The following is a 13,674-nucleotide window of genomic DNA, read 5'->3' on the forward strand; positions in this document are numbered from 1 at the left end:
ACCACCACCTCCATCACCATCACCACCATCATCACCACCATCACAATCACCACCACCACCATCACCACCATCACCATCACCTCCATCACTATCACCACCATCACCACCACCATCATTTCCATCACCATCACCTCTATCACCACTGTCACCACCACTATTACCATCACCTCCATTACCACTATCACCATCACCACCATCATCTCCATCACCATCACCTCCATCAACACCATCACCACCATCACCACCACCCCCATCACCATCACCACCATTATCACCACCATCACCATCACCTCCATCACCATCACCACCACCACCATCACCTCCATCACCATCACCTCTATCACCACCGTCACCACCACTATTACCATCACCATCACCTCTATCACCACCGTCACCACCACTATTACCATCATCTCTATTACCACTATCACCATCAGCCACCATCATCTCCATCACCATCACCTCCATCAACACCATCACCTCCATCAACACCATCACCACCACTATCATCACCATCACCACCATCACCATCACCACCATCACCACCATCTCCATCACCACCACCATCACTTCCATTACCATCACCACCATCACCACCACCATCACAGCATCATGGAGGCTCTATGTCTGACTGTGCCAGGCAACGGGCAAAGGGCTTTCTCTGCACCGTCTATGTCGGTTCCCACACAGCCGCCGGATGTACAGGCCATGGCTATTCCTACTTACGGGGAAGTGACCATGGAAGCCCATCAGTGCCCAAAGTCACCCCTGTGGTGCAGGGCAGAGTCTGGTTCCCAGCTCAGGTCACTGAGCCCGAGCACGGAACCATTGCAGGCCCCACCTGGGACAGGGACAGGTGCCCTGAAACCAGCCTTTCCTCCCAGCTGAGTCCCCAGGCAGTGGAGTTATAGCTGCTCATCCAGCTAAGGCCCCCAGTGTGGGCAGAGAGACCCTCCAGTGTCCCAGCTGTGGGGAACCTCCTGGAATCCTCCAGCTGGTACTGTGAAGGCCTTGGAATGAGGTGTGGGGAGGCCTGAGCCTGCACAGCTTGGGGTCTTGGTGGAGAAAGGCCTGAGGCCTGGCCTGGTCACCCCAGACTCTGTGTGTGTGTGTGTGTGTGTGTGTGTGTGTGTGTGTGTGTGTGTGTTCACAGGCACACACAGGCAGGCAACTTGCTTATTCCTTTGTCAACAGCCACACATCAGCTAATGTCACAGCTAGAAAAACAAGCAACAAATTCATTCTGAGAACATGAGAATCCAGGACTCTCAAAATCATAATATCTTAGAATCTTCCAGAACCTCAGAGGCCCCAGATATTAATGACAATAACCTTAGACTCTATAGTGTGGCGTTTCAGAGCCTGGGCGGCGGAAGCCGAGACCTGGGCTGGAGGCCCAGCTGACACCAATCCACCTGGCACACCACTCAGCCCGGCAGGGTCCTCGGTGGCCCTGTCTGTACACTGAGGGTGACAACTGCTCTGGAGCAGGGCTGCTGTGAGGATGAGCCGGGGTTACACTCAGGAAGCCCTGGCCACACACCAGACACTGGGCCAGCCACCGTGAGCCCATGCGGTTGCCCTGCGTGTTGGCGCCATCAGCCATGGAATTCCAGAATCCTGGAGCGCAGGAGCCCAGAACACAGTGTCTGCTGTCAGACTCTATGTGCTCCTGACCTTCACACAGGGAATCTCTGAAAAGATGGACCCCAAAGTGGCCGGATCTGTCAGCACACAGTCACACACACAACACACAGATGCACACTATCACGCAGACACACGTATGCTCTTACACACATAGACACACATCTCACACACTCACTATCATACACAATCAGATATACACTCACACACAGATACACACACTCTCACACTGACCCAGTCACACACACGACAGACACATACATAACACCTACTCACACACATGCGCACACCTCACTCCCTCACACACACACCAGTGCAGAGGCTGCATCTGGGGCCCACAGGAAAGTCTCTGTGAGGCTGCAGGAACCTGCCTCCTGGAATCTTCCAGCTGCAGTCCCAGAGCCCCTGGAATCCGCTGTCTGCTCCCTCTTCCACATGACAGCGCTGCAGATGCTTGACGACAGCCCGCCCGCCCCCAGCCTCCTCTGCACAGGCCCCGTGTCACCAGCTTCCTCATCCATTCCTTGGGTGACAATTTCCAGACCGTCTGCTCGTGGGGACCCCCTCCCCAGTCACACTGTCCTTTGCCTATCTTCCTCCACAAAGGCTGGACCAGGTTTGCACCAAGTCGCCCAGAGCAGAGCAGAAACATGACCTGCCTGGTTCTGCAGGGGGCCCTCTCCTGATGCAGCCTGGGAGCCCCAGAGCCTGGCTGGCAACCCGGTCAGACTGCCGCCCCGTGGGGCTGTGGTCCACTGGTCTCCTCAGATCTTCCTCGGAGGAACTGTAGCAAAGACAAGGCTCCTCGAGAGTACAGACGAATGCCTGCAGTTTGGCCCCTGAGTGCGTGACCTGACGCAAGACGTGCTCTGGCCTGGCCAGCTGAGCCTGCCCACGCATTGCAGCCACTTTGGTCCTGTCACCGCAATCCACAGCGAGCCCTCCCAGCGTTTCAGTGTTCAGTGAGGTGGGTGAGCAGCCCCTCCTAGGATGGCCAACAAGAGTGTAGACAACATTCTCTGTCCAGCACTTACTATGTGCCAGGCACCTCATGACAACCCAGTGAAGAAGCGATTTTACTCCCTCCACTTTACGGATGAGGAGACGGAGGCACAGAGAGGTTAAGGAGTTTTCCCAAGGTCAAGGAGTACTTGGCGAAAGAGCTGGGCTTTGGATCTGGGAGCCCCAAACCCAGGTCACCAGTTCAAGGGCAGGCCATGGACAGGAAGCTGCAGCCCCCCACCCAGGGCTCGGGCCCAAGAACCCGGCTGCGTTTGACACCTGGGGGTAAGGCTGTGGAGGCACTAGGTGGTCGGATGCCCTTGAGCAAGTGCTGGGTGCCTGTGGGGCTCTGAACACACGGCTCCCTGGCCATGTGTCTGTCACCAGGCGCTGTCATTTGTTTGTCAGCGCTCAGCCTTATGACAAGTGCCAGCAAGTGCGACTGTTTTAATCTCCACCAGAGTGTTTGAACACTTCCCAGCAGGTGACTCTGCTGATCAGCTTTTACTCAGTCTGCAGTAATTAGGGCCTTGGGTCTGACTTCAGCCACAAATCGGGGTGAGCATGGTCCCTGATGGGAGGAAGGGTGTCCTAGCAGAAAGAGCACTGGGTCTGGAGTCCCAGGGCCCAGGTTCGAGTCCCAGCTCCGCCCTCACTGCATCATATAGTCTCATCAAGCTTTGTTTGCTCTTGAATAAAATGCAAACCTGCTTCTCTATCTCACAAAAAGGATAGCAAGCTAGAAAAGAGATTTGGAAAGTACCTTCATGAAAGAAAAGCCGTTTCACCGCACCAGGCCCGTGCTGGGCACTGTAGAGACATTTGCAGGCCTTACAAAAATCCTCTAAGGTAGAAGGTGCTGTCCCAATTTTACAAGAAGCGGATGCTTCGCGATGCTAAGTGCCTTGGCCCTCTGGGTCGTGCCCGCCATCGTGGACTTGCTCATGCCTCTCCGGCCAGGACGAGGGCTGAGTGATCCAGGGAGGAGGCCTAAGTCCCTGGACCACCTGAGAGTGGCCTGTGGCCCTCACTGCCCATCAAGGCCAGTGGTCAACGGTGGGGAGAGGGAAAACCCTGATGCTCTTCACATAACGCACCATGAGCGAGAGCCCCGGCCAGAGTGCCGGGGAAGGGGATGCTGGCAGAGGCCGGGCCTCCGAGACGAAGGCGGAAGGTTTGTGAGGCAGGGCCAGGCCCGCGCTGACCTCCAGCCCCAAAACACTGGGGCTTCCACCCTGGGGAAACCACTTCCTGTTCATCCTCTCCTGCTCGAGGCCGGCCAAACACCTGTGCTTTCACAGCCTTCCCTGGTCTGCACCCCCATGTGTCAAACACAGCCTCGGTCTCCCCTCTGAGAGCACAAGAGGAACCCAGGCCCTGTGCCCACATGGCACCTGGCACAGGGGTGGCCCCAGGCCCCTCCCAGGGGCACAGAAGCTCCAAGAGGCAGATTTTGTCTGTTCCCTTCTGTTCACTGTAATGCCCACCAGTGACCAGAACAGGGCTTGGCACATAGTAGGTGCTTAATAAATACAAGAGAGGAAGGGAGACACGGAAATCGGGGAATCAGATTGGTTTTTTCCCTTACACTGGCAGCCATGGGGGGCGGGAGGAGGGGACTCAGCCCACATCTTCCTGAACATCAGCATCCACAGGCCGACAGACCTATGGACCCACAGACCCACGAAACCACCCTCCACAGGTTCGCAGACACCCACAGACCTGCAGACCCACGGACCCTGGACCTTAAGGTCCCCAGACCCTGCATGCTCACACATTCACAGAGACCCACAGACCACAGAACCGGGAGCATGTGCCCCCAGGCCACGCGCCCCCAGGTCACACACCCACAGCTCCCTGGGCTGTCTCTGACCCCTCAGCCCCGCCCAGGACTCCTGGGGGCACAAGGCAAGAGCTCATCCTGTGAATGTGTGGGAAGAAAACATTCCGCAGGAGAAAACAGGAGGGAGGGAAGGGGTCAGAAGGGAGCGGAGGCTGGGACGGAGGACGAGAAGGAAAAGGAGCGGGGACAGAGGCAGAAGGAGGACCCTGCAGCCTGGGGGGGGGGGGTCTCCCTGGAGCCTGCACGCAGCCCAGCACCCCCTCTTCCCAGACGTAGTGTTTGAGCACCTGGGGTGGAGGGTGGGCGCTCAGAGAACTAGCCAGCCGAGGGAGAGACAGAGGGATCAAGAAGCCCCTAAGAGCCTGTCTCTTACCTTGGACAGCGCTGGAAGATGTTGGGGGGGGGGGGCAGCTCCTGGGGGGGGGGGAGGGGGACAGAGTGGTGCCTAGAAACAGACTCTCCTAGGAGGGCTGAGGCCCAGGGGAGCCCCACTGGGGGCTCAGGGTGAGGGTGGAGGAGATGGCACTGGAGGGGGACTAGGGGAGGGGAGCCCTATAGGTTCGGGTGTGGATCTGGTTCAGAAGCACAGAGAGGCTGCAGTCACACTGGCCGCTGAAACTGCCTCCAGCTGGGCTGTAGGCTCACGAGGGACAGGCCGTCTGGAGCCAGTGGCAGAAGGTGGGAGAGGAGGGGTTCTCCCAGCAACCTCAGCCTCTACCGCCCCATCCAAGGTCAAGGGGAGTCGGGGAGCAGGGACAGGGAAACTGCGGCTTGGGGCCCCCTGGGGGGTCTAGGCGATGCCCTCTCAGAGGCAGCTGGAAAGGGGCCTGAGGAGAAGGGTGCAGAGTCCCTCCTCCACGCTGGCCATCATGGTCCCCGGGGGCGAGCCCGGACAGCTCTGAGCCGCCAGGAAGGGAGCCGGAGGCGGCTGGTGCCCAGGCCCCGCCGTGGTTTGTGTTTGTGCTCGTTCAGCCCCATTCCCACCAGCCCATGTGACCTCCCCTTTCCCCCCCTCCCCCCACTGCAGCCCCACAACTGTCCCCACTCAGGTCGCCCTGCCTGCCACCCACTGGCATCCGCCCCTCTGCTCCGAGTGGATGGTGGAGGTGGGAAGGGGCCAGGGGGGCTCTAGACTCCCCTCCATCCCCATCCCAGCACCTTCCTGGAGCCTGAACAGAAAGTTTGTCCTGCAGGGTGGACAAGGGGATGGGTTTTAAAGCCAGCCGGTGGAGCTGAGGGAAGACACTGATCCCAGCGGTGGCCCGCGGTGTCGTGTGGGCAGGGCCTCCTCCGGAGCCCTTTCCCACAGGCCAAGCCATGGACCCTCACCCTGTCTCCACAGCCTTCACCCTGCACGCCAGTGCCTGCCCGTGAGTCTCCCAGTGGTTAGAGACAGGACAGGCTGGCTCCCTACTCACTCCAGCCCCTAGGACACTCCTCACATGGCGTGTCAGACCCCATCACACCACGCCGGCACAGACGCAAGCTCTCTCTCTCTCTCTCTCTCTCTCTCTCTCTCTCTCTCTCTCTCTGTCACACACACACACACACACACACACACACACACCTGGCCCAGAACACAGACTCGAAGAATCAGAATACATATATATATAGCTCAGCGGTCTCCCCACAGCCAATCTCATCCACAGTTCAGGCCCCCCGGGACCCTGAGAGGGAGAAAGACACAGCAGAGCCATGACGGGTGCCTCGGCATGGCCCATCCCGGAGCCCCCGCCTCCAGGTCGCATGAGCACCCCCAGCCTTCGCAGCCCTGGGCCAAGGCTTCTTGCCCCGCCCCCCCCCCCAAACCCCCCTACATACCACCCAGCAGACAATTAAAACCCAATCATCATAAACACTCATTATATAACCACCCCAACCTGCTGAGGATTCTTTTACCCCCTAAAGTCTCGGCTTTGACGGGGGCCTGGCTTCCTGCAGCGAGGCCTTGGGCACCCCCTGGTGCTGACCAGGGAAGGGTCGCACCGCCTGGGCCTCGGGAAAGTTAAACGTCGCCCGGGATTCCCCCACTCAATCCGGGCCGCCGCTCCCTTCCCCAGCGCCCCGGCTCGGCCCCTGGACGCCGGCCCAGCCAGGTCCCGCCGGCCGCAGAGCCGCAGCGGCGCGGGGCAGCGGGACAGACAGACAGACAGCCGGGCCGCCGGCGCCCTGACTTGTTGAATAAATTTCTGCAGCGCCGGCTCAGCGGGCTTCAGCCTTGGCACGGAGAGAACTTTCGTGGCCTTGGAGAGGGGACCGGTCAAAGTTTCCGGTCCTCCCTCCCCAGGCACCTGCCCCAAAGGCACGGCTGGGGGGCGGCCTGACGGGCACGCGCGGGTGGGGGTACCCGTCCCCAGAAACAAACGAACGCCTCCATCGAGAAAGAACCGACGCGCCAAGAAATTGGCCTCGGGCTCTGCGCCCTCCCTCTCCCCCTCTCCCCCACCCCCACCCCCACCTACCGGGCATGGACTTGGCGGGGCGGCGGGGGGTGGTCCAGGTTGGAGACGCGGGGGCGATGCGGTCCCCCCAAGCCTGGAATCCAGGGGGACCTCCAGCCCTGCCGCTCGCCCCGCGTCAATTCAGGATCAGCTGCGCCCCCGGGGCGCCAGGGGCGACGGGCGGTGGGTGGCGGGCCCGGGGGCGCCGGCCATGGCGCGAGGAGCCGGCGGCGGCGGGCGCACCAGCCGCGGACGGAGCGGAGTTGGAGCGCGCGGCGGGCGGCGGGCGGCGGGCGGGCGGCGGGCGGGCGCGCCGGGCCGGGGACGGGGGCGCTGCGGGGCTGAGCGGCGGGCAAGTGCCCGGAGCGGACCCGCGCAGCGGCGGGCGGGCGGCCGGCGGGCGGGGCGGGGCGGGCGCACGGGCAGGGGCCGGTCCCCAGCCTGGATGGGCTCGTGCCTCCGGCCGCGGGCTTGAGGCGCGGGGGCCGCGCGGCGGGGGCTGCGGAGGAGCGGAGCGCCCGGCGGTGCGGGGACGTGCGGCGGCGGCGAGACCCAGCCGCGCCGCGTGCGAGGCAAAGCCGTCCTTATACTGACACCAAATGTCTTCGGGGAAAGCTGCAGGCGCGGGACGCCGGAGGGGGAGGCGCGGAGGCGACAGACAGACGCGGCGGCCGGTGAGCCCCCACCCTCTCCGGAGGGCAAGAAGCCCCCAGCCTGGGGCCACCCCCTCAAAATTCAGGGTCGTGCCCGGGGAGTGTGCCGCCCCCTCAGCCAGGGGCTGCATCCTGTGTAAAGAGGGAAGGGGCCCATTACCGACCACCCCCATGTCTAGGTGCCTGCTGGCCACCTTACACTCTGGATCCTCGTGGAGATGCTGTGAGATGCCAGGGTGGGCCCCCCACTGCTCCGGTGAGGGGCTGCCCGCCCAAGGCCACCGGCTCTTCCGAGGTGGAGCCGGGATAACTGGACTCCAATGGTTTCTCGAGGGCCCAGGCAGCCTCCCCGCTTCTCACGCACACTCGTGTTTCTTCTCAACCTTCAAGGCCTGGCTGAAAGACCACCTCCTCCGAGAAGGCTTCCAAGAGGGCTCCCAAGTGGAACAGACGCCTTTTACGCCAACTGCGAAGTCCCCAGCCTCACTTTTTCCCTGGGCAGGCAGTCTGGGCCACAGGAGCCTGAGGGACCAGGGACCTCAGCCCAGCCCTCCCCCTCCTCACCCCCACCCCTGCTTCACCTCATCCCCTTGGAGCGTGTACAGCAGAGGCAGGAACGGGGCTGGAGTGCGGGGGGGATGCTGAGGCCTGCTCTGGGGCCCCTCGGTCAGGCAGATGGGCCGCGTTTGGGAGGAAGGTGCACTGGGGTTTGACCCCAGCTCTCCCGACTCCCACTGAGTGCCTTGGGCCAGCCCCTGAAGGTCTCTGAGCCTCCAGTTTCCCATCGGTGCAATGAAGATAAAAGCTCACACTTTGCAGAATGAAACCAGCCTAAGAAATGCTTAGCACCAAGCCCGGCACATAGTAGGTGCTCAACAAAAATTTATCCTGTCCTACTTTTATCATCTGTCCAGGGAGACCAGGGAGACCTTTGTCACCAGCCCACCGTGCCAGGTCCTGTAAGCACGCTGGAGGCTGGGAGGGATCGCACAGGTGTGGACTGAGCAGGCCGGAGGCGTCCACAGGTGGGATGGGTTTATTCCAATCAGAGTGGGCTTCAGACCCGGAGAATTCAGGGAAGACCTCGTCACAGGCCAGAGGCCTACACTGTGCCTTTAAGGCTTGTGTAGGGTTGAGAAAAGAGGGGGGCCAGGGGTGGGGGGTTTTGCTTCCACTCGGAGGGAGAAAGGACATCAGCAAAGGCATGGAAGTAGGAATAAGGTGACATGGGCAGGCACTCCATATCCTGACCGGCTGCGGGCCCGGCTAGATAGCCCAGGCCTGGGCGCATGAAGGCATCCTGGCAGCGGGGCAGAGAGAAGATGGAAACCATGGCTCTCTCTCCACTCTCCTCAGGCGACATTTTCATGAAGTTCAAAAGGCTGGACAAGACTTTGGGAAGCCACCAGATGGTGAATTCTCAGGACGGGAGGGGTCCGTCCAGCTACAGCCTCCCCGAGTGGCCACCCAGCCGCCTGCTTGCAGACCTGGGGTGACGCAGATCTCACTACTTATTGGGGCAGCTCCTTTGTTCTCTGGGCATCTCTGATCACTCAACGTTCTATTATTATTATTATTATTATTATTATTATTATTTAAGGAGAAATCCGCCCCCCTCCATGATCCTAGTCCCTTCCCTGTCCCGGCAGGACTAACACCCCCTCCCCAGCCTTCTTCGAGCATCCGCACTGGCAGGAAGCCTGCTACGTGTCCAACCTAAGTGCTTTGTGCTTCAATTAAAGCCTTCATTGTCTACCACTTCACTCTTATGCCCACCACACCCCTCGGCCAGGAGTGGGCTCTGTGGACATGGAGGGTACAGACAGGTTAGAGGTCATGAGAGAAGTGGGGTGAGAGATGATCCTCACACTCGCAGGGGGATGGGAGGCAACTCGAGGTCTCAGCAAGAAGCGAGGCTGCAGCAGTGCCTCCCCGAGGCCCCTGCAGGCGGCAGGAGCTTCATTTATTCATTATTGCTATTTATATTGGGCCTGGTATTTGCAGAGGGCTGCAGCCGCCACACACACTCATTAGGCTCCGTCACGCCCTGGGAGCGGGGGCCTGCCAGGCGGTGGGCGATGGGCCCTGTCCTGGAATCCCCTACTGCACCCACCTGGCACCTGAGCCAGGCTCCTGATCCCCTCCCCCAGAGAAAAGGCCCAACCAGGCAGGCCCTCAGTCACTCCTTCAGCAGCGGCTGGGCAGAGCAGCCCAGGCCCACCTCAGTCTGGAGAACTTTCTAGCAATTGTAGTGTCAAGAGGGATAAGCAGGCTGGGACCAATGAAAGCTGGGGCAGGATTCCTGCCCCGGGACATGAGATGGGGGCCCTCTTAGGCCTGAAGACCCTAAGATCGCAGAGACAAAGATTCCAGCACCCTCAACACCCACACTGATTGCTTTCCCAAACACTTACAAGGTGTTTATCTGCACCAGGCCCCGGTCTAAGCCCTTGACAAATATTAACACATTTCATTGTTTTCACGATCTTGTAAATCTCTTTCCCAGATGAGGAGCCGTTGGCCCAGAGAAGTTAGGTAAGCTGCTCAAAGTCACACAGCTAATAAATGGCAGAGCTGGGATTTGAATTCAGGGGGGCCTAGCTTCAGAATCTGTGCTCTTTAATAGAATTCTGGGTTTTAAGATTCAAAACTCTAAGAGTCACTTTTTCCGGGATTCCAAACTGGCAGAGTGGCCCCCACTACTAGAGGAAGGAGGGGGCTGGCCCGAGATACCCTCACATGGGCCACCCCTACCCGTTTAGAGCATGTTCCCCCCACGGCACGGAGAAGGACTACTCTCAGCCCCGAGCAGCACCCTGGATGCCTAAGAGCCAGGCCCTGGGAGCAGCCCATTGAGACAGGAAGTAAGGAGAGGAGAAAATGAATGGCAGAAAACGGACTCCAGCATTCCGAAAGCTTTCATTAAGCATCTACCAGGTACCAGGCATGTGCCAGAGCGGGGAACATCGCCAGATGGAAAGGTACAGAAGTGCTGACTGTGGGTGAAGCAGGGAGGGATCTAGAGTCCGATCAGAGGGAGGGCGGGCCAGATACTGGGCAAGCCAGCCAGTCCATCCCCAACTGGATTAAGCCGGCAGAAGCAAAGGGCAGGGCCAGAGGGGCCCCTGGGGACACTGGCATGCCTCCAGAGTGCCTGTGGTGACAGGAATCCGGCCCAGGCAGGAGAGTGGGGGTGCAGCGTCTCACCTAGCTACGCAGCAGGGAGCACCCCTCCCCCCTGCCAGGTGCCCTATTACTCCATTAGCCCACTTAACCCTGGCAGAGTCCTAGGTGAGAGGTAGCATGAAGCTCATTTCACAGATGGGAGAGCCAGAATCCCGAGAAATTAAGTAAATTGCCCAGGGTCACACAGCTAATGAGGGGAGAAACAGGATTCTATGCCAGAGAGAGAGAGAGAGAGAGAGAGAGAGAGAGAGAGAGAGAGACCGACCAAGAAAGGAAGCTGGACATGGACAGAGGGAGAAGGGACAGATCTCAGGACCCCCAGGTGCCTGCCAGGTGGGAGGCCCAGATTCCCAGCCGAAAGAGGCAGTTGATGCCCTAGAAGCTTCCTTAGATGGAGGTTAGACCATCCAGTCTGGGGGCATCTGGACAGGGCTGCGAGGTGGCCAACAGTCTGCCAGTGGCAAGGGTGGCATGGAGCGGCAGCGGGTTTATTCCAGCGTGAACGTCAGCGAGGGGACCGACCGGCAGGGGAACTGCCCGGACGCCCACCCAGACAGAAACTGGCGCTTGACCGTTGGCCCGTCGCCGCCTTTGTGCCTCACAACATGCAGCGTGCATAGACTGGTATGCAGCAGGCACTCAGTATTTGCTGAGTGCATTTCTCTTTTTTTAATATATTTTTTATTGATTTCAGAAAGGAAGGGAGAGGAAGAGAAACAGAAACGTCAGCGATGAGAATCGTTGATTGGCTGCCTCCTGCACGCCCCCTACTGGAGATCAAGCCCACAACTTGGGCATGTGCCCTGACGGGTTATGGAATCACGACCTCCTGGTTCATAAGTTGATGCTCAACCACTGAGCCACACTGGCCGGGCCTGAGTGTATTTCTTAACGTCAGGGCTCCAAGTAATCATTTCCAGGTCCCTTTTACTGATGAGGAAATTGAGGCCAGGAGAGGTGATATGACATGCCAGCAGTCACCCTAGGTGGTCACTCAGGGACACACATGGACCACCTACTATGTGCCAGGCGTTGAATACACAGAGATGAAGGGAACTCCGTCCAGCTGGGACACAGCCATGTTTAGACAGCCTGGTTAAGCACAGCAGAAGAGAAGTGAGAGCCCCAGGCAGGGGCCAGACAAGGAAGGCTTCACACACAGTGACCGAGTGCAGGCTTGGAGGGCACTGGGCCGGTGACACCTCTCCTGCCAGACCACTGACGGGAGGTCATCCCCGGAGAGGCCACAGCAGGCAAAGGCCCGGGGTGTGAAGGAGCAAGGCTTGTTGTGGGAACAACAGGAAGTCCCGTGTGGCTTTGAAGGCCAAGCTCAGGGAAGTGTGCATGGGGGGCGGCAAGGTCCGGTCTGCTGAAGAGGCCCTACTGGGTGCAGCCTGAGAGCCAACTGCAGAGGGCAGGGTGCTGCCCGGAGGCCTGAACTAGCCTGGGCTGCACTGCCGACGGGAGGGACTGGTCGGGATGGATTTGAGGGATGTTTAGGAGGCAGAGGGACAGGACTTGGAAACTTAAGGAGGGAGGGGAGCAGGAAAGACACAGGTCTCTAACCTCCCCTGGGTGGATGGTGGTGCCTGCTTCTTACCCAGCGGAGCCCCCAGGCTCCTCCCAGCCGGGCTCCGGGAACTCCCAAGCCTGGGAAGGCTGGAGGCCTGATGGGAGGAGAGACCAGCACAGGGAGGGAGAGAGATGGGAAATGTGAGATAAAGCAGGGCATGGGAACAGAGAGGTAAAGGGAGACAAGTTCAGGCGCAATGGAGCGGGAGGGGGCAAGAAGGGAGGAAAGAAGAGAAATGAACACGGCTGAGGGGCGCCCTCTGCCCTCCACTTTCTTCTCTCTGCGGATCTTTCCCCTTTCTCCTGTTCCTCTTGCCTGTCTCCCTTCCTCCTAGGCTGTTTCTGTCTTCTGCTCTCTCTCTCTCTCCATCTTTGTTCCTCCACCCTGCTGCGTCCCCACCTCGCGGTCCCCCCAGCTCGCGTGTCGGGCTTCCTCTGTCTGCCTCACGCTCCTGTCATGCCCTGTGTGTGTGGAAGTCTCTCGCGCCCTTTTCTCTATGCCATTCCTGCGGCTGGAGAAAGAATAATGGAGCAGGCAACTCTTTCTTTTATCCTCTGCCAGGCAAAGGCGGGCGCCCCGGTGCCCGGCAGTCAGGCACCCAGGGAGCCACCTTCAGTGTCACCATCAAGGAGAGATGAGTGGGGTGTGCGGGTGGGAGCAGGGCCCTGAGCTGGAGAGGCTGGCCCAGGCTGGCCTTGACCCCTGCCCTGCAACCCTTCGCCCCCAGGTAGTTCAGGATGGGCATTTGAGAGAGCTTTGCCAGAGGCAGGTGGGCAGCTCCTCAGCCCCCCAGAGTGCCCGGAACCCCGCCATCGGGCCGCAGTCCTGTCTGTTATGGCTTTGATCTTCTTTAAACTGGAATGGCCCCGGGGAGGGTCACGGAGCCAGAGCGCCAGCCCTGAGGCCAGCTCCATGCCTGCCCCACTCTGCGTTTGGAGCAAGATCCCCCGCCTGCCCTCTGCGTGGCCATGGCCTCGGGTGGGGTGGACAAGGCTGTCATCAAATGTCACCCCCTAGACAGTCTTCCCATCCACAAGCCCAGCTCAGACGTCTCCTCCTCTGGAATCACACCCGGCCAAGTCAGGGGTTCCTCGTCCACACGCCCTCCTGTCCCAATGTCCTCCCTCTCGGCCTGCCCCACCAGACGGGGAACCCTGCAAAGGAGGGCAGAGCTGGGCACAGGGGGGTGCTGGTGGTTTGCTGAATGGATGGATGGATGGATGGATGGATGGATGGATGGATGGATGGATGGCTCACAGGAGGGAGGGGCGGCAGCTGTTTCTTTAGCAGCTCCTCTCTGAGCCCTGTGTGCCTGCACAGCCCAGGCCCTGG

Source organism: Cnephaeus nilssonii (genome assembly GCF_951640355.1).
Source record: "Cnephaeus nilssonii genome assembly, chromosome: 6".
Taxonomy (NCBI): Eukaryota; Metazoa; Chordata; class Mammalia; order Chiroptera; family Vespertilionidae; genus Cnephaeus; species Cnephaeus nilssonii.